General features: G+C 48.3%; 1 protein-coding gene across 2 annotated transcripts in view; it reads right to left on the bottom strand.

The window, feature by feature from the left end:
- Positions 1–20172, bottom strand: part of TOX4 (TOX high mobility group box family member 4) — a 434522-nt gene that overhangs the window by 45732 nt on the left and 368618 nt on the right. The gene's annotated exons all lie outside the window — the stretch shown is intronic.

Genomic DNA, 20172 nt, shown 5'->3' with positions numbered 1-20172 from the left:
TAGTTGTTGTCGTCCTGTTAGCAGCTGCATGGCAGGTCTTCTTTCTTGTTTTCTTATCTGGATCTCAGTAAGGAAGGTTCAGGGTGCCCCTAAATACTGAATCTAGGGGTGATACAGGTAGGGCAGGGACCAATAGGTCCCTATTCTGGGGTGGGTACACCTCCTAGTCTGCTCCGCTCTTGGGAGGGGGGGAAGGGGCCTAGCTGTGATTGGGCAGGGCTGCCCATCTTCAAGATGGCCGGAGCCCAGGGTCGTGCTTCACCCCGCCTCTCCCACCTGAGGGGTGGGGTTGGCACAGGCTGGCACACCCCCCTTCCTGACATAGGGTTTCCCGCCAGTCCTCCCGCCAGAGTGGGGGTCAGAACTGGTGGGGGCCAGTTGCTGAGTACCGGTCTGGAGAAGCTCACAAAGGTGGCAGGCCTTTAAAGCTTCCCCCTGCCCATCCTGGGGGAGGAGACCTAGCACCTCGCCTCAGGATGTGCATTGTTGCAGGCCCAGGCGAGCGGGGGGCTCTCCACCCAGGGGCCCAGCAACATGTCTGCTGTGGGGCAGCCTAGGCAGCCTCTCAGGCGAGACGTGGATTGTAGGTTAGGTTTTCAGGGGGCATCCCTAAGATGCCCTCTGGTGCATTTTACATTAAATCCCACACTGGCATAAGTCGAACTGTCAAACTTGTCAGTCTTCAGTGAAGCCATTATGGTGCTGTGGAGTTCGTAATGACAACCTCCGAGTACAATATACTCTTAATGGCATCACTGCACTTACAGTGCCAAGGAATGGCCCTGGGTACTGTAGGGGCACAGGGCTCATGCAACTGTGCCCACCCCACTAGCATAGGGCACCCAGCTAGAGGGGTGACTGAGGTATGCCAGGGCATTGGGTCTTGTGGTCATGGCACACAGGGATGTGTTCCATGTCGACTCTTTGTTTAGTGCTGTACTTATACTCAGCCTGCAAAGGCAGTGTGTGGGTGTCAGGGTAGAGGGCCCCTAAGGGTGGCACAATAAGTGCTGCAGCCCTTAGGGGTCTTCTCTGGTCACCATGCTCTGGGTACATAGGGTACAATCTACTAGGGGCTGACAGGTGGCCAGAGATGCCAATTGGGTTTTAGGTTCAATACAATTTTAGGGAAGGAACACAGGCCCTGGGCATCTGGTTGGCAGGAGCTCAGGGCACAATCAGTCAAAGCAGTTCAGCAAAAAGTGGGGGCATACCAATGCAAGAAAGATGGCACTTTCTCACATATACCCTTACCCATAACCCATGTTTCTCTCTCTCATGTGCTGATTTCCCACCCCACTTTATTTTTATTTTACCCCCACCCCCACCCACTGGCTCCCCTCAAGGTCATATTTTTTTCAAATTTCTGGCGGCGCATAAACACATTTTCAGAAGCCCCTTCGCTTTACAAACAAGCATTGGCATAGCCAATAGGCCTCGCCTTTGGGACCTTATAAGTGTTTAGCCATGCAACAGTTGATGTTGTTGCACCAAGGATATTGTGCTGCATAACTAAATACTTATATGGTCCCAAAAGCGAGACCTATGGGCTATGCCAATGCTTGTTCCAAAGGAGGTGGGGTCTGACGGAGGTACAAACTTCATGACACACATGTGGGCACAATGTGGAGTGACCTATAAGTTCACTACCCCATATCAACCACAAACAAATGGTCTTGCTGAGAGATTCAACAAGACCCTGAAAGGTATGATTGGTGGACTCAGGAGGAGATGGGATGCTTTACTGCCATGCCTGCTTTCTGCCTTCAGGAAAGTGCCACAGAAGGGAGTAGGGTTTTCTATCTTTTACCTTCTGTTTGGTCATCCTGTCAGGGGACCATTGTGTCTAGTGAAGGAAGGCTGGGAGAGGCCCCTAAAAGAATAGGACATTGTGGATTATGTGCTTGACCTTCATTCTAGGATGGGCGAGTTCATGAAAAAAGCATACAAAAACCTAAAGGCCAGCCAAGAGCTCCAGAAGCTCTGGTGTGACCAAAAGCCTGCACTGGTGGAGTTCCAACCAGGGTCGAAGGTATGGGTTTTGGAGCCTGTGGCTCCTAGGGCCCTCCAGGACAAATGGAGTAGACCCTACCATATTATAGAAAGAAAAGGGGAGGTCACCAATCTGGTAGACCTTGGCTCTTGCAGGAACTCCAAGAGGGTCATCCATGTTCATCGCCTTAAACCCTATCAAGACAGGGCTGATGTGTCCATGCGGATGGTCAATGAGGAGGATCAGTAATTAAAAATTAAAATCGGGCTCCCCCATAGACCCCGGCCAATTTATATCAGATCACTGAAATTGTATCACTGGTTTTTCGGGATGAGATGAACACCTCTCTCTAAAGAGGACTGGTGCCTCCCTTCTGGAAACAGGCAAGGGTCAAAGTACTTTTGAAAAAGACAAATCTTGACCCCGAGGAATGGGCTAATTATCGGCCCATCTCTCTGTTTGTAGGAATCAGCAAATTAGCTGAAAAGCATGTTAACTCCGTACTGTCAGCATTTTTGGAAAATAACAATTGCCTTCATTCCACCAGACAGGTTTCAGAGGCCAACATGGAATGGAGACTGCTCTCATTGCCGTGATAGAGGAGTCTAGGAAAATTCTTGATGATGGAGGCTGCGCTGCCCTGATCTTGTTAGATCTTAGCGCAGCCTTTGATACTGTAATTACTAACTAATGGTCCAAAGACTCAGGGAGGTGGGTGTGGCTGGAATCGACCTGAACTGGCTTCCGTCTTTTCTTGAAAATAGACTTTTTACAGATTATGAAGATTATGCCGCTTAAAAGCAGATTCCTTTGATGTGCGGAGTCCCCCAGGGATCTTCCTTAAATCCTACCATGTTTAACATCTACATGAGTTCTCTGGCATAAATGCTGCATCCATGGGGGATATAGATCGTCACTTACGCTGACGACAACCAACTGGTGGTATCCCTCAGCCAGCAGGTCAAATCTGACTCTGATTTAACCTTATGTCTCGGGAATATTTCTAAGTGGATGGACAAATCATTTTTAAAATTGAATGGAGCAATGACAGAACACATGCTCCTTGGTCACTCTGACCCCGCCAATATAGATTCTCTGTGGCCCAGCTGCCTAGGTCCTCCACCTGCTCTGAAAAAAAGGATCAAGAGTTTGGGAGTCTGGCTTTACTGCAATTTGGACTTTAAAAAACAAGCTCGCAAAGTCGCAGCCAATTGCTATGGACTCCTTAGGATGATAAGGAAGATTCTTCCTCTTCTTCCTTTTGTCGCTAGACGATTATTAGTTCAGGCACTGATACTCTCTCGGCTGGATTATGCAAACAAAGTCTATCTGGGAGCACCACTTTCGGTGCCTTATTGCTCTTCTTCGGCTCGGGCTGTTTGTCCGGCTCGGCGATTGATTGCGGATCGACCGGATCTTTAGGTTCGATGCACTTTTTGTGCTCGACAGGTTTTTTACTGTCTTTCGTCGAGTCGACGATTTTTCTCGGATCAACTGCTTTTTTAGGAGCACTTGTTTTCGGGTTGGTGCCTTTGTTTGGCTCGATAACCTTTTTTGGCTGGGCCACAGGCTTCGGTACGACGCCCTCTGTGTCGGCGACCTTCGGTTCGACGACTTTCGGTGCAGGGGCCTTCTTTGGTTCGACGGCCTGCTTCGGGTCGGCGCCCTTCGGTTCGGCGGCCTTCTTTGGTTCTGCGCTTTTTGGCTCGACGGCCTTGTTCAGGTCGAAGCCCTTAGGCTGTACGGCCTTCTTTGGTTCAACGCCCTTCGGGTCGGCGACCTTTTTGGGTTGTAGAACCTTCTTTGGGGTAACGTTACTTGCACCTGGGGTGTCTGAAGGCTTGGTCTTTACTTTCGAAGCCGAGCCGGACGGCGGGGCTGCCGAATGATGTTTCGGATCTTGGCTAAGGCCTTTAGGCGATGCCTCGATCGGAGCCTTCGGTAAAGGGCTAATTGGCGTCGGGGGCAATGTACTCACGGTTTGCCCCGGTGGGATTTCGTCATCGGAGTCTGAGTGGTCCTCGACGGTGACAATCTCTAGATCTGAATCCTCTCCTTCTGGAAGTTCCTGTTCATCCTCAAAGATGTTGTCTGGTTCCGGTGCCTGTCGCTGCATCTCTTGCCTAGCGGCCCGTCGAATCCGGATAGTTTTCTTCGAACGGAATTGGGCGCAGGCTGGGCAGGTTTCTTCCTTGTGGTCTGGTGATAGGCACTTGTTGCATACTGTGTGTCTGTTCGTATGCGGGAACTTGGAGTGGCATTGTGGGCACCTTTTGAATGGGCTCCTTTCCATCGACAGCAGGCCCACGTGGCCTCGAAAATGCCCAGCGGCCCGCGTCGACGACCGAGTCGAGATGGAAGGCTTGATCGAGTCAAGAAGTACCGAGCGAGAACAATACCGTCTAAGTTGAAGGCCTTTTGGCCTCTAGAAAAGTTTAGTTTCGATTCCGAAGTTAGAGTATAGGAAAAACATCCGAACCCAATGGCGGAAAAAAACAATCTGAGGATGGAGAAGATGCCCATGCGCACTGTAGTCCAGGGGAGGAGTCACCTATCTTGTGATACTTCGAAGACTCTTCCAGGACAACAAGGTGCACTCATCCGGACCCCAACACTAGGCGGCGATCTATGCACAGATAAGAATTCAGCAGCCCACATGCCTCGAACACATGTATTCCTTCCCTCCTTAGGTGCGCTGCCACTGCAGCAAGGCACTTTGTAAAAACCCTTGGGGCAGATTTTAGTCCGAACGCCAGGGCTGTGAACTGGTAGTGATGTTTGTTGATGGCAAATCTCAGTAGGTGTTTGTGCCGCCTGTTCATTGGGATATGCAGGTAGGCATCTTTGAGGTCTATGGTGACCATGAAGTCTCCGTCCCTTAGCGGAGGAATGACCTCTTGCAGGGACGTAATTTTGAACTTCTGTGTTCTTACGTACTTGTTTAAGAACCTTAGGTCCAGATGGGTCTCAGTGTGTCGACGTCCACCTTTGGAACCAGGAAGTATGTTGAGTATACTCCCCTGTTCCTTTCTCTGTAAGGTACTGGTTCGATGGCCTCATTTTGGAGGAGTTCTTCCGCTTCCTTTTGAAGTAGCTCTAGGTCTCTTCCTGACTGCGCCCTTCTCTTTGGTCTCCTGTTTGGCGGTGTCCTTTCCAGTTCTATGCAATATCAGAACTGGATGATGTTGAGTATCCACTTGTCCGTTGTAATCTTCTTCTATTGCTTGAAGAAGTGACTTAGCCTGCCTCCTACGGGTGTTAGATGGTCATTGGTGTTCTGTCCGTGTAATCCTGTGTTTGTTTTGTCGTGCTCCACCCCGGGAGATGTTGTGTGGGTGGGCACGTAGTGCGTGTGGAAGTCACTTTGAGGTGGGTTGGTGGCCCCCTCTTTTATTCTGTCCACGTCCGTTCGCCTTCCCGCGAAAGGACTGGCCCCTTTGCTGGTAGTGTCAGGTTTGTTTCTGATGCCCTTTGTTGTGTTTTGCTGTCCCCTTGGTTGGACTGCTGGAAGGTCTGGTGGGACGTTCCTGGCTGGTTTCCCCCTCTTCCGTTTGGCCTCCGAGACGGAGTACCCCTTTTTGTGTCCCTGAACTGTAAGGCCCTAATGGACCTTGCCGTTTCGTTCTCCTTTTTGAGTTGGGTGAGTTTTTCATCCACTGGTGCCCCAAACAGTGTCTCCCCATTGAACGGGGTGTTTAGGATGTTGTTCTGCACCTCCGGTTTGAAACCTGATATCCTGAGCGAGGCCTGTCTCTTTCCGTTATTCCCAACATCATCAGCCTGCTGGACGTGTCCGCACCGTCCAAGGCTGTCTTAAGGCAAGAGTTTGCCACATTTTTCCCCTCTTCGACGAGGTGTGTCGCCCTCTGCTGGTACTCATCTGGTAGATGTTTGAGCAGCTGCCCGATTTCATCCAGAATCTGGTACTGGTGTCTGTTTAGCAGGGTGTTCGAGTTTGCCATGCGCCAGTGCATTGCCGCATTTCTCTCTATCTTCCTCCCAGTTAGGTCCATCCTCCTGCTTTCCTTGTCTGGTGGTGGCCCTGTTGTTGCTGACACATTAGCCCTTTTTCTGGCGCTCGCCGCAATGATGGAGTCCGCTGTCACCGATCCTCGGATGCAGGGAGGAGTGCTTGTACTTCTTTTCTGTTCTTGGCGCCACTGACCTGCAAGTTGCCGGTTCTTTGAACGCCTCTCTCCCTTGGGCCATGACCCAGTCCAGCATTGGGAGGTACTGGCTCCTAGTTTGTGTGGGGAGCAGGGTCTCCAAGAGGAAGTCTGCCTTCGGCTTCTCCTCCTCCAGCTTAGCTCCAAAAGCTGCTGCCGCATTTTTGACAGCGATATTGTAGGCCCCAATGTCGTCTAGTGGTGAAGGCCTCGAAGGGTACGAGTCTACGCCTTCTTCTGGATTTTCGGCGTCGAGGTCCTGCCACTCCAGGTCCTATGTCCCCGAGGATATTGAGCCGAGGATCGTTCGATCGTAGTCGCCCTCCTCCTCATAGTAGGAGGCTTCTTCCTCTGCTTGGTACAGGTTCTCAGGACTTTTCGGCGGCTGTTCGGCCTCGAAGTAGTCGTCCTCTTCCAATTCGACAATTAGCGTTTTCTGTTTCGGCGGAATCGCGAAGCTCTTCACTCTTTCATCGAATCCCCTTATCCTCTGCAGGATGTTATCCATCCCTGCTTCGAGCCGTCTTTTCTTCCTTTCCATTTCGGCCGCCTGTTCGGCGTCGAAGTGTTTGGGCGATCTCTTTGACGCCGAAAAGGGTTTTGGATCCTTGGTCGACGCCGAGGCGCCCTTCGGGACTTTGTCTTTCGAAGACAAACGCTCCTTTTCGGCGACATTCTTCGACGACCTTGGCTTTTCGCCAGTCTTTGCCACCTCGGAGTCCTTATTTAAGGATCCGCTGTGCTGTTTGCCCAAAGATGCATCTGCGGCCGTCGAGGGTTTCGGCGCCAGTGCTCCTTTCGAGGACTTTGACTCCGTTTTTCGAGAGTCTTGCTCAGACCTTCGGGGGTCTTTAAGGGGGTTTGGGGTCGTCGACTCTCCTACCTCCTTTGAAGTCTTCTTATCGGTCTCTACGACCGTGTAGCCGTCGTCTTCTTCGGCGGCGTAGTCCTCCTCGTCGCTTGATAGCCCCAGGTCTCGAAGGGACGGTGGTTGGCCCTTCCCCTGCATGCTGTAATTGGCTCGTCTCTGACGCTCTCGAACCCGGAGAGTCTTCGGCGTGAAGGTGGAACAGGCGTTGCAGTCCCTGCTCTCGTGGTCGACCGGTAGGCAGAGGTTGCAAACCGAATGCTGGTCCTTCTGCGTGTACTTGTGATGGCAATTACGGCAGAATTTAAACAGTGTCCTGTACATTTCTCGTGCTCAGGGGGCCCCCTGGGCGCGCATCCTCCATTGGACGTCGAAGTTTACGAAGTTCCCCTTCGTCGTCCATGCTCGATCGTGTTGTTCCTCGTCGTCTTCACTTGATTTTCCAGCAAAAATCGTCTTTTCTGTGTTTTCTTCACTCCAAAAACTCTGGAGCCCTTTCGGGAACGATCCAGACCCAAAAGCGGAAAAAAGAATCTGAAGATGGCGCCCAAAGGTGGGAGCTTCTGCAGGAAGCGTGCCGATGTCGCAGGAAGTACACCAAAGGTGGGACGTCGACGCCCACCTGGGCTACAAAAAAAAAAAAAGAAAAGACTACGATTCCGGACCCAACCCATTGGTCACAGCGGAATAATGCACAGCATAGTGAATCCAGAAAGATTCACGCTGCAAAACCTACTTTACCTGTGACTTGAATTTCGTTCCATTGGATAACTGCTAGTTTTTCACTGAAAAGTTTCAAAGTGTTAACTTTTAAAATACCTTTATATTCTTTAAAAATCATTGCAATAACTAAAACGTTTTTACTAGACTGTTTTCAGCTTAGACCCCAGGACTGAATACAGGATCCAGTCCTGGAGTTACAAAAGTGATCTATAAAGTAATCAGCTGCATTTATGTAGAAAAACCCATTGAGCTCAATGTTAAATTGTGTTTAGAATTGTATTGCCTACTGCAACCACTGTACCTATTGTGTTTACAAAGTTTATTGCCTCCTTGCAAAGTAATTACCTGAGAGTGCTCATATTGAGAAAAGTATATTTTGATACCGGTTGGTTCTAAAAATAAAACAACTATATCTTTTGATATAAAAACAATTGGCCTAGAGTTCAGTTCTTGAGTGTGTGAAACCTTTTGCTGACTGAGTGTGTACAACAAATGCTTTACACTGTCCTCTGGTACTGCCTTGCTGCTCGACCAAGCTACCACTTTAGAGAATAAGATCAGACCTGACTTTAACCTCTGTTATACCTCTGGAGATTGTGGACTCTATACACATTGTACCTTACTTTGGCCCAGTATCTATAAAGCCACTTTCTCACAACACACAAAGACTGAACTCAGACCAATTTTGTTTGTTTGTATACATTTTTTTTAAATTACTTTATTCCTAGAACCAAGCCAAGCCTGGCACATTTAAGTGAAATAAATGCTTTGCAAAATATTATGCAATGTTTACAAGTGAATTCAAGTTCAAATGCAGTTGTCTGAACTACAGATAAGTCAAGGTATTGAAATTACTGTACAGATTCACTTTTTAGTTACTTCTTAGATTACTTTTTAATTAACTTTCTCTACTCAGTGTGATATGCCTAGATATCACACTTAGACATTTCCTAGTGAAAAGAAATGTAAGGTTTGCACAATTGTTATTTTTCAGGTTTCCATACAAATCAACTCCACTCAGAGAAAAACAGTCCATGGATTCCTATGGAGAGAAATTAAGTTATCGGTTACCAGGTAAGTACTCTATCTTTGGGGTTCAGTGTCTGGGGATAGAAGGAATATGCTACTTACCAGTATGCATCTGTTCTTGGCATGTATGGCTGCTGATATTTATATCTATGCATAGATCGCCGCCTAGTGTTGGGTCCGGATGATTGCACAGTGTTTTCCTGGAAGAGTCTTCGAAGTATCACGAGATAGGTGGCTCCTCCCCTGGACTACAGTGCGCATGGGCATCCCCTCCATGCTCAGATTGTTTTTCGCCATTGTGGCAGAGATGGAGTGTGATATAGTAAGTGATGACCATGCGTTAGAATAAGTGTGAGTGCTACAGCTGCGACAGGCACCGGGGAGGAGGGCGGGCGATATAAGTATCAGCAGCCCTACATGCCAAGAACAGATGCATACTGGTAAGTAGCATATTCCGTTCGAGGCATGTGGGCTGCTGAATTTATATCTATGCATAGAATAAATAGTAGTACCCTCCTTATTAGCGGTTGCCCGTGCCAGCTGCAGCAGTCTGAAAGAGTTCTGAGAACAGCCTGACCTACAGCAGCTTGCTGTTTTGAGTGTACATCCACGCAGTAGTGTTTGATGAATGTGTGTATGGTGTTCCATGTGGCTGCTCTACATATATCCTCTAGAGGAATGTTACCTAGGAAAGCCATGGATGCCCCTAATTTGCGTGTGGAATGCGCTCTTGGGGGAACTGTTAACGTGCGTTTAGCCTTTTGATAACAGATCTGGATGCACTTAACAATCCATCTGGCTATACCGGATTTAGAAATTGGGTTGCCCTTGTGCTGGGGAGACAAGGCAACGAACAGTTGTTTAGTTTTCCTGAAGTCTTTAGTCCTGTCTATGTAATACAGGAGAGCCCTTTTAACATCAAGTGTGTGTAGTGCTCTGTCTGCCACTGAATCAGGATTTGGGAAGAATACAGGTAGTTTGGTTAATGTGGAACTGTGACACTACCTTGGGCATAAACTTGGGGTTGGTGCGGAGCACAACCCTATTAGCATGAATTTGAATGAAAGGCTCCTGAATAGTGAGGGCTTGCAGCTCGCTAACACGTCGTAGTGACGTAATTGCGACCAGAAAAGCCACTTTCCATGTGAGAAATTGTATCTCACAAAAGTGAAGAGGTTCAAATGGCGGGCCCATGAGCCTGGTGAGGACTATGTTGAGGTTCCAGATCGGCGAAGGCGGGTGTCTTGGAGGAATGACCCTTTTCAGTCCCTCCATAAAAGCTTTAATGGCTGGAACTCTGAAAAGGGATAGGTGCTGTCTATTTTGAAGATAAGCCGAATTGCAGCTAAATGTATCCTGATGGAACTATACGCTAGATTACACCTGTATAGGTGCAGCAAGTAACATATGATGTTTTGCGTGGAAGCATCAAGCGGATTTATGTTATTATTGGAGCAATAGATAACAAAACGCTTCCATTTTGCCACGTAGCAGGCCCTGGTTGTTAGAAATGGGATCCCTGGTTGGCCAAGGCTAGCGCCAAGGCCAGGCAGAAATCACCATTTCTAGTTAGGGTAGGGAAGTCACCCGCCAAGACACCCCTGCTCACCCCCTTGGTAGCTTGGCACGAGCAGTCAGGCCTATCTCGGAGGTCATGTGTAAAGCATTTGCGCACGCACCCCCAGCAACAACCTCCCGGGCCCCCCACAAAAGGAACTCCACACAAGATATATATGAGAATAGCTTTTGTATTGAAGAACACACTTAGACATAAATACGCAGTGTACCAGGTGCCAGGGGCACGGGCAGGGTTTACAAGGGACTATATACAGGGCAGGGCCATGGGACCCCTGCCAGGGATATGCACATGATGGAACTGGCATTAGAACACATAACACCTGGGCACCGGCAATGTGCCCCGACGCCCCCTCCCCTTCTCTGCACTCACCGGGTTCAGCGCCGGTCTCTCCTCGCTCTCCGGGGCTCCCTCTCGCTCCTGGTGGCCCGGGGGGGGAAGCAGCAGTTCTTCTCGTGGGGCACAGGGGCGTGGATACGGCTCCCGCCGCCTCCCGCCGCCTCCTGCCTTCTCGGCTCTCTCCCGATGGTTGTTTTAACCAGTGTCGGTTTCGTGTCTTTTTCTTTCGGTTTCGATTTCTCCACTGAGCGTGGGCGATCGACCGAGGGCTCTTTGGAAATGTTCTTAGTCGGGCCTTGAAGCGGGACTATAGAACGGTGTTGAAGATCTTGGCTAAGGCCTTCCGGGGATGCCTCGACCTGAGCCACGGAAGAGTCTTTATGGGGCCCCGCTACTGCGGTTAGGCCTAGCTCCTCGCTGGAGTCGTCGTCGACGGCTCTGATAGGTTGTACGTCGTCTCCTACCTCGACGATGTCTTCATCATGGACGTAGAGTTCTTCCTCGTTGTAGGTGGAGTCTGGCTCCGACGCAGGATCCGAGTGCTCCGGATCCTCTCCTTGTACATGTTCTTCGTCGTCACCACCGAAGATGTTTTCTGGGTCTGGTGCTGATCCTCACGCCGACTGTCGTGCAGCGCGTCGAAGACTGAGAGTTTTCTTCGACCTGAATTTCGAACAGGCCATGCAGCTGGCCTCGTTGTGGTCCGGTGAGAGACATTTGTTGCACACCGGGTGCACGTCGATGTGGGGATATTTTGAGTTGCAGACGGGGCAGCGCTTGAACGGACTCCGTTCCATCGTCGATCGTCGGGGGGCCCTTGGTGTCGAAAGGCAAAAAGTCTTCCGAAGTCGAGTTCAAAGAACTGGAAAGGTAAAAGGCACCGAGCGAAAGACAATACCGATGCCCCTAAGGCTTTTTGCCTCGAAAAAGAATAACTAATATATATTCTGAATGTGAGTTAAGAAGTACATCCGAACCCAATGGCGGAAAAAAACAATCTGAGCATGGAGGGGATGCCCATGCGCACTGTAGTCCAGGGGAGGAGCCACCTATCTCGTGATACTTCGAAGACTCTTCCAGGACAACAATGTGCAATCATCCGGACCCAACACTAGGCGGCGATCTATGCATAGATATAAATTCAGCAGCCCACATGCCTCGCACCAAGGGTTCCCCCAGGGTCAAGGATGCACTCTCATGACACCCTCAGCAGCACTAGCGCGGCCGGGTGCAGTGCGACGAGGCCCAATGTTATCCAAAGGGGATTGGTGGCCTCCGGTTGGTGGCTGCTTACGGGCAGGCCACTAGGTTGTGGGAGCAAAGCTCCTAGACTTAAGATCAGGGCAAATGGGGGTTAGAGACAGCAAAAAAGGGGCACCCTCAGCGGGACTAGGGCGGTCGGGTGCAGAGTGCTGTTTTGGCATCGGCTGTCCTGTAACTTTCAATGGAGAGTCTCTGTTTTGCAAACACTGCAGGTCGAGGACAAAGGTCTTCTGGGTGCGAACACCACTTGGAGAGGTAAGTTGGAATTCTGGGGGTTGGTTAGGCACCGTCGGTTGGGCCACCCAAGGCCATGGGGCGTCAGTTACAGGTGTGCCTTTTAGGGTCGGACCTTCCTACCAGCTCCTGGTCGCGGTTGGGAGGACAATCCAATTTGAGGCTGCATCTCAGGTCAGGATCGTCGGGGAGACCTCCTCTTGGTGTTGGGCCACAAAAACTCGGGCCGTGGGAGTTGGGTAGAAAGTGGTGCTGACTCGCGGATCCTGCCAGAGCTGGAGTCCGTTGGTAAAGAAATCCGGTGATCACGGGAGACAGTGTCTTTGGGACGGTTGGAAGGCAGGTCCTCGGGGTTATTGAGCCTGCTGGCTGAAGTACACACCAGGGTTTTGCTTCTGCAAGTTTGAGGTGGGGACAGGCCGGGGTTGGGCTGGGGCCAAGTAAATAGGCGTCCTCTTGTTAGCTTCGGCACGGCTGTTCTGTCCTTCTTCTTCTGGTTTCTTGTTTGTGGTAGCAAAGTTCAGGGGTGCCCCTAAATACTAGTTCTAGGGGCGTTGCAGGTAGGTAAAAGGTTGTGACCAATGGGTCCCTTCCCTGGGGTGGGTACACCCCTTATTATGCAACCCTCTAGTGGGAGGGGGGCATAAGCCTCACCCTGGTTGGCTGAGTCCTCCATCTGCAAGATGGCGGGCACTGAGAGTTGTGCTTCACCTCTCCTCCTCCACCTGAGGGGTGGAGTTGGGAGAGGTGGGCACACCTCTCTTCCTCACTTGTTTTTCCCGCCAGTTCTCCCGCCAAATTGGGGGTTAGAACCAGTGGGGACCAGTTGGTGAAAGCAGCAAGTGGCATGGAGAAGCTCACAAAGGCAGCAAGCTTTTGAAGCTTCCCCTTCGTGGACCCTGCCCGTCCTGGGGGAGGAGGCTTGGCACCTCGTTCCAGGATGTGCACTGTGTCAGGCTCCCGAGAGCAGCAGGCTCTCGACCCAGGGGTCCAGACACATGTCTGGTTGTGGCAGCTGAAAGCAGCCACTCAGACTGGACACTAGTGCTAGGTCGTTTTTCAGAGGGCATCTCTAAGATGGCCTCTGTGTTCATTTTTCATTAAATCCCACACTGGCATCAGTGTGGATTGAATGTGCTTTGAAGTTTGATACCAATCTGTGGAATCGGGTCTATGAATGGCCGTCCTTTTCCTACGTTTTGAGGGTTCCACCACTGCAGAGAGCAATGGGTCGGCTGTCTACCAACACTAGATCGGTTAAGAGACCCTGTGGTTGTTTCCACGGACGTGCAAGACATTCCTGCAGAGGACGCATGTGAAGCCTTGTATGAGGTACGATTGCAATGCAGGATGCCATCATTCCTAACAGTTGCGTGAAGACTCTGGCTGGTAATGATTGATTAGGGTGAAACTAATATTGTGACATGAATATTGTGAATCCTGGCTACATTGTGAGTGGCTAGAGCTATGAGAATATTGACGGAAGCTCCTAGATAAAACTGCACCTGTGCAGGACACAGGTGAGATTTCTGTGCATTTATTGTGAAGCCCAACTGATGAAGCAGATGTACTGTTGCCTAAGTGTAGTATACAGTTCTGGTATATGCTAGCTTTGATAAGCCAGTGTGTAGGGAAGGGAAGACATGTATAAGTTGTCTACTGAGATGAGCGGCTAATACAGCGAGACATTTGGTGAACACTCAGGGGGCTGTGGTGACGCCAAATGGAAGAACCTTGAATTGATAATGTTTGCCTGCTATCACAAATCTGAGGTATTTGCGATGAGCGGGATGAATTGGAATATGAAAGTAGCCATCCTTTAGTTCTAGTGTACCCTGCTGCAACAGGGGAAGTATTTGTTGGAGAGTGCCCATGTGAAAATGCTCTGACAATATGTATTTGTTTAACTCTGAGATCTAGAAGAGGTCTCAATGAGTCATCCTTTTTGGGAATTAGAAAGTAAAGGAAATAAACCCCTGACCCTTGGTTTTGAAGTATAGCCCATTTGAGTAATAAAGAGTGCACTTCTTGTTGAAGCAAGTGCTGGTGGTCTGGTGACATTTGGTGAAATCGAGGAGGAATGTTGGAGGATTGTTGGTAAGCTCCAGGCAATAGCATGTTGGATAATTCCAAGCACCCATTTGTCAGCGGTTAGTGTTGGAAAGTCACTGTTGTGGAAGGGAAGTGCGAGGTGTGGTGTTTTTACCTCTGCCCCTGGGACTATTTTCCCTATAACCCCCTCTGAAAAATCCTCTTGTAAAGGAGGATTGGGAATTGCCTTTGTATGAAGAAGTGTTCTGGTAAGTGCCTGTAAACTTGGACCCTCCCCTATAAAAAGAGCGCCGAAAGGAACCACTATTTGAGGGAGATTGAAGCGCTCCCATCGATTTTTCGACGCTGGTGTCCTTTTTCATTTTTCCAGTGCTAAATCAACTTCAGGGCCAAAAAAGTGCTTTTTATCAAAAGGTATATTTAGTATGGATTGTTGGACTTCCGGCTTGAATCCTGAATTCCGTAGCCAAGCATGACGTCTCAGTAAAGTGGGGAGTAGAACCAGTGGGGACCAGATGCTGAAAGCAGCAAATGATCTGGAGAGGCTCACAAAGGCGACATGCCTTTGAAGCTTCCCCTTCGTGAACCCTGCCCATCTTGGGGGAGCAGGCCCCCGAGAGCAGCAAGCTATCGACCCAGGGGCCCAGAAACATGTCTGGTGGTGGCAGCCTAAGCAGCCTAGTCAGGTCACTAGGAGTTGGTCGAGTTTCAGGGGGCATCTCGAAGATGCCCTCTGTAGTGCATGTTACATTAAATCTCACACTGGCATCAGTGTGGGTTTAATGTGCTGAGAAGTTTGATACTTAACTTCCCAGTCTTCAGTGTAGCCATTATGGTGCTGTAGAGTTCGTAATGACAAACTCCCAGCACCATATACTCTTAATGGCAGCACTGCACTTCCAGTGCCCAGGAATGGACATGGGTACTGTAGGGGAACAGGGCGCATGCCCCTGTACCCTCACCACTGGCATAGGGCACCCAGCTAGAGGGGTGACTGATGTATGCCAGGGCAGTGGTTTGTGGGCATGGCACACAGGGATGTGTGCCATGTGGACTCTTCAATTTGTTCTGCACCAAGACACGCAGCCTGCAAAGGCAGTGTGTGCATGTCAGGGTACAGGGCTTCTAAGGGTGGCACAATAAGTGCTGCAGCCCTTAGAGGTCTTCCATGGCCACAGTGCCCTGGGTAACTGTGGTACCATTTACCAGGGGCTGACCTGTGGCTAGAGATGCCAATTGGATTAGTTTTGGGGAAAGAACACAGGCCCTGGGAACCTGATTGGCAGGGACCCAGGGCACACCAAGAAAAAGTGCATCAGTAGTCTGGCAAAAAGTGGAGGAGTTACAGCAACAGAAACCCACTTTCTTACACTGAGGAGAAGATGCACCTATCTGACTGACTAAGAACGAGCTTCACAGACCACAAGCGCAATAAAAAAAAAATGACTGATGAATGACTAATGAGAGCTCCACTACACAAAAGAATACCCTCTACATGTGGCCAAGGTGGTATTCTCTATTAACATACGCTCTATATCCCTGTTCATAATTTTCAAAATTTCTCTGCCATGGTTTGCCCTTGAGGTCTTTGACACTTCTGGGAGGTTTGACACTCCTGAGAGGAGGGAGATAATACCCTTCTACCAGAAGTGTAATACCTGGAGGGCAAACAATGGCACAGAGAGAAGTTTAGAAAATTATGAACCGTGGAAACCAACCCATATTAAGAGCAGAATACATGCGATGGGAACAGTAACTTCAACAAAAATACACAGTACGAGTAACAGCCCGGGGAGAGGTTGGAAACCCAGAGGATTATGAGCTTGCCCCAACTAAACTAGGATGGATGGACTTGATTACCCAAAACAATCATAACGCAAGTGGAATACCTAATTGAATGTTGGCCATCTGTTTCAGTATTTTCAGTTTGTAGTTAGTATTATGAACAGTGGAACACCAAAGAGAACTTAAATAAAGACAGGAACTGAGAAAGGAGTAGCATGAGAAGAAATATGATATTGTGGGAGGAGGGGAACAGTAAATATGCAAATATAAAGGATGGTGGGGAACATACTCATTGAGAGGAGGGTAATAAAAACATGAACCAACTGGAAGATGGGCCTGAATAACTCCTTTGCAGTTACATTTGTGTGTCTTAATACAGAAGGTCTAAATTCACCCGTAAAACAGAGAGGGCTACTGTAGTGGTTTATGCAGACATTGCAGAAGACTCACCTCTTAGCTGCGGATTTAAAAAGTATGGCATAAAAAATGCTTCCTTTACTCATCAATTGACCGCTTTAACTAAAACCAGAGATCCCTTTTAAAACTGCATCTGTTCATCAGAATAAAGGAAGAAAGGATGGTGGGATTGTGAAGCATATTTCATATTAATAGTACAAGACTATATCAATCTACGGTCCCAATGACAACAAAGAGGTCTTTTTCATACAACTCCTCATTAAAATAGATCGATTCTTGGGAGAAGACCTTGTTATAGGTGAAAACTTTACTCTAGCCCTTGGTTCAAAACTAAATTGGCCACGTCAACCTCATCCTGGTATCATGCTATGATGCCGCCTGCTTTCACAGACAATCATAGAAGTCATGAATCTAAGTATGTGGCGTTTTAAACAGATTACCCTTTTTTTCTTCAAATGTTCATAAATAGCATTCACAAATACATTTTGTTTTAATTTCACGGTCATTGACTGAAACAGTAATACCTTTTGACATTGGTACACAGGTCTGTCAGCTCATGTAACAGTGACACATGTGATAGATCTCACCCCAGTAGAACCCGCCCCCTGCGTATTTGGAAAATGAATGAGGTTGGTATTAAAAGCGAATATCTAGGCAGTCCTAGAAAACCATTCCTGCATTCCGCATCTGACGGGGTAGGTCACAGACCGAGGAGAAGCCAGGCACATCACTGCTTCGCCCACCGAGCGGAAGCTGACGGAGCCCGCTCCTTCTAATTTTGGGATTGGGGTCAGGTACTGCAACAGAAGGTACTTGTCAGCGCCAAGACGCTCTACACCTCTAAGAACAAAGGTATCACAGGTACACGGACTTTAGGCCCGGCACCTGCTAGTTTCTTCACTGACTTTTTATACACTTTTGGTCCTGACGAAGCGCTACTGGATCCACTAGGGTCCACAAGAAGCGCAAAACATGTTGACCAAATTCTTTCCTCACTAAAAACACCCTTCCTGTGAGCAGCGGCTAGTCATTCGACCGCCCCTTATATTTGTTGTACAGGGACGATTCAGGAACCACACCCCTTTTAATTGTCCAACCGGACGCCCAAATAAAGTGTGTTCCGGACTGGTTGGTCATTTCATCCTTCTTCACATACACTTTTTGATCTAGGCCATCACACCCTCACGCACAACTGCGGCTACTTCTACAAAAGAACTCCGCCAAAGGGCCCCCTTGCGGGGCCCGTGAGGGACTGCAGCGCCACCCACACGAGGAGCAACGCCCTATGATGACAAATTGCACTCGTAAGGGTGTCTGGGGGCACTAGATACGTAAGGAGCAATGCCTACATAACACTTCGAGTTACCAACCAACCTTGGTTCTAACTACTGTGCAAAATGACTTTCCTATCACTTCTATCCTAGGTAAGACACAGTTGACTTATCATTATCTCATTAGCGGAACTCTCACCCCCTTTGTGTAGTCAGTCCTAGAATATGACCTGAGAGAAAGTGGAACTGTATGTATGCCCTGGGTCAGAATTTGGGATACAGCAGACGCTGTTTTATGTGGGACTCACACAAGCGAAATGGGAAAATTTAGAAGCCTAAGTATTCCAACTACGAGACAGCAGTCAAAGAACTCTAAGCAAATAAACGAGGATCTACGAAAGTCTATAGGAGCACTAGAAGTCCTACCTTCTAAAAAAGCAAACTGCTCGACACACTGCAGGCTACTAAAGAGAAACTCGAAAAAGCGGATCAACTGTTAATTTACAAGACAGAACAGAAATATGAACTTTACAAACGCAGTTAAAAACACAAAGGGTTTAACCCAACTAAACACTGAAACATCTGTACACTTTTACCCTGATCTTTATATGGTCGAATCATGTGCAGGAAGATTATCCACAAGACAAGCAATGCCCCAACATTTCTGTGGTGTTAAGAAGGCACAGGACGCAATGTTTTCTCAAACTCATTTTATAAAGCATTTATTGATCAGGTTCCGCTATTACCCGCTTGTAAAAGTATTCAATTCCTTTTCGGAATAAATATGTGTGATGCCAAGTATGATGAAGTTCACTCTCACATTGATTTTAAAACTAATTAAACAACTGAAATATTGTGACTCGCAATGCACAATACCACTTTGAAATTGTGGTGTAATCTACACAAAGATTCTTACGACCGGACTCAAGAATATGGTCCACTTTGATTTCACCTTACCAGGCCTGATTTATAAACGACAGGAAGACCGGGGATAATATAAGGCTAGCATATAATGTTAAGCTACCCAAGAAGATACCCAGTTACTCCTCCTGCTAGACAGAGTAATCGTTTTACAGTGTATATTGGGATCATCTTATGAAAAGATTCAACAGAACAGGTCAAAGGTCTAGAATACGCACATTTATATCCTCTCATTTTTAACACCAATCTACTAGATTGGAAATTAGATCTAGACTATTTGATTCCATCATCTTGACTGGAGGAAAAAGAAAACGTCAGTTGTCACCATCACTATTCGCTTTGACAATGAAACCCTTCCTACAAAAAATAATTGTCAAAGCAGAGTGGTGGAGGCTGGGTGTTTAGGTCTATCCATCTCAATGAATTGCACACCTTGCTGAGAGGAGGTCTTTGTCATGAATTACTACTGCACGTGCTACCCTGTTCTGTTTTTAAGTATTCCTAATGATCAAAGCTAACAGGCTAAATGCAAAAAGAGATTGTGAAGCTTAATATTTTTTTCATTACATTTTCAAGGTGCTTCCTTTGAGCTCTTCGCTCGCCAAAGTTAGCTATAGCAATCAGAGATGGCTTACCCCGTGGTGCTGAAAATAGATAGTGGGTCAGATACAGTATAACACAGTATTGCCAATTCTATGACTCTTCTAGACTAGGGCTTACTTTACAAGGCAGTATGGAATAAAGCCCTTAAAATAACTCTATAACTCACTGTGAACACTATGCACATGCTTTGATTCCCCTATGTCCGCCATCCACCCTCCCAGCCCCTAGGTCCAACACCCTGCTTCTGGCATCAATGTGGCCCTCGGTCACACCACAGACCATAGTTTTGGCACAAGGAAAATGTTTAGGACTATATGCGTGCTAGACTACCAAAATAACATAAAAAACTTGTAAATATTTAAATCTGCTGTATGCGCTACTGTTTCACGCCAGAATGAAAGTCATCTTCAATGCCAAGACCAACTTCTTCGATTCTCCTGAGGTGTTCGGGTGGACAGACAAGAGGCGTCACCTCAAACCACATTTGACACAACCGGTAGACTCAGACTCCTCACAGGGGTCCCACAGGGGCGAACAAAACAGAGGCCCGCCGAGACAGATGCACAGATCCCGTTCCAACTGGAGGGTCCAAGATCAGCCTCAAACAAATGACTGACGCGGATCCTGGCATTCCCTCAATTCTATGTGGTGGTCGCTGGTCTGTCTATCGAGCTATTGGACCATGAGGTGCTGGGGTCCCTCACCCTGGCTCCAGCCCATGGCGGACAGTCCATGCCCTTGGACAATTTCAGTGAAGTTTTATAATGTTAGGTTGGGTGGGCCGACTTCGGCAATCACGTTTGGGGCCAGCGGTATGTCTCCACCGAAACATGTACTCCTTGTTTTTGGGAGGTGGGTTCAGAGTTTTTAACAGTTTTTAATGTTTCTCGCACCACATGCACCGTCACACAGCATGCCACAGACACTGCACT

The sequence above is a fragment of the Lissotriton helveticus genome, chromosome 5_1 (assembly GCF_964261635.1).
Source record: "Lissotriton helveticus chromosome 5_1, aLisHel1.1, whole genome shotgun sequence".
Classification (NCBI taxonomy): Eukaryota; Metazoa; Chordata; class Amphibia; order Caudata; family Salamandridae; genus Lissotriton; species Lissotriton helveticus.
Note: the sequence above shows the minus strand (reverse complement) of the source record. Positions and strands in the feature narration are given on the sequence as shown.